The 1224-nt window shown below is 59.9% G+C and overlaps 1 non-coding gene across 1 annotated transcript; it reads right to left on the reverse strand.

Annotated features, from left to right (window-relative positions):
* Positions 1 to 693: 693 nt before the first annotated feature.
* On the reverse strand, positions 694 to 769 carry TRNAK-CUU (transfer RNA lysine (anticodon CUU)). Its single transcript has one exon. It is a non-coding gene; the product is annotated as a tRNA-Lys (tRNA).
* Positions 770 to 1224: the final 455 nt, after the last annotated feature.

The following is a 1224-nucleotide window of genomic DNA, read 5'->3' on the forward strand; positions in this document are numbered from 1 at the left end:
CTATCGGCTGTACGATGCCAGTGCTTACTGTTTTTTGTCGTCAGGCCATCCGCGAAGACGACGCTCTGATAATTGAGATATACTCGGCCATCTGTATTATCCGTTGTGGGGACCTGCCCTGCAGCCCCCTGAGTTTGCTTTCCTGCGAGGCACCGTGCAGCGGCGGTCTCACCTCGAGGCTGAGCGCATTCCTTTGTGAGTTACATTAACTGGCAAGAGAGGGCGCCAGCATCGCTGCGCGGAGACTGCCAAGCCCGCGCGCGGGAGAGGGGGCAGGGGGGCTTCGGCTGCGATCGTCGGCCTGAGGGGACGTGTCGCTCGCGGCTCCGCTCATCGCCGGTTGGGCGAGGAAGCGACGGGGAGACAGGCTCCCGTACTCGTCCCGTCCGGCCTTCGGAGTATATATCCCTTGCCATAGCGCGGGCGAACATTCGCTCGGAACCTTGCTGGTGAGTCGGACGTCCTCGACTCATTAGCGTACTTTGTTGCTAGCTGGCGTTATTGTTTCTGTAGCAATAAATGCCTGTTTGTGTCAGCCAATGTGTCGTTACTTTGTTCCCTCAGAGCAAGGCCCGCCGTGGTCGGCGAGCGCTCGGTAGTGTACGCGATCACGGGGTGGGGTCCGGGCGGCTTTGAACCGTGTAAGCCGCGATTGAGTAGAGAGAGTGTACTTCCCAATTCAAACCCCAAATCTGGCGCCCAACGTGGGGCTCGAACCGACGGCCCTGAGATTAAGAGTCTCATGCTCTACCGACTGAGCTAGCCTGCCCTGAAGCCCCTGAGTTTGCTTTCCCGCGAGGCACCGTGCAGCAGTGGTCTCACCTCGAGGCTGAGCGCATTCAATTGTGAGTTACATTAACTGGCAAGAGAGGGCGCCAGCATCGCTGCGCGGAGACTGTCAAAGCCCGCGCGCGAGAGAGGGGGCAGGGGGCTTCGGCTGGGATCTTCGGCCCGCGCGGACGTGTAGCTCGGGACTCCGCTCTTCGCCGGCGGGGCGAGGACAGATGTGGGGATTGAATTGGGGAGATAAGTACGTTCTCCCCACTCAATCGCGGCTGACACGGTTCAAAGCCGCCCGGACCCCACCCCGTGATCGCGTACGCTACCGAGCGCTCGCCGACCACGGCGGGCCTTGCTCTGAGGCAACAAAGGAACGACACATTGGCTGACACAAACAGGCATTTATTGCTACAGAAACAATAACGCCACCTAGCAACAAGGTAT

This window comes from Amblyomma americanum, chromosome 6, assembly GCF_052857255.1.
Source record: "Amblyomma americanum isolate KBUSLIRL-KWMA chromosome 6, ASM5285725v1, whole genome shotgun sequence".
Classification (NCBI taxonomy): domain Eukaryota; kingdom Metazoa; phylum Arthropoda; class Arachnida; order Ixodida; family Ixodidae; genus Amblyomma; species Amblyomma americanum.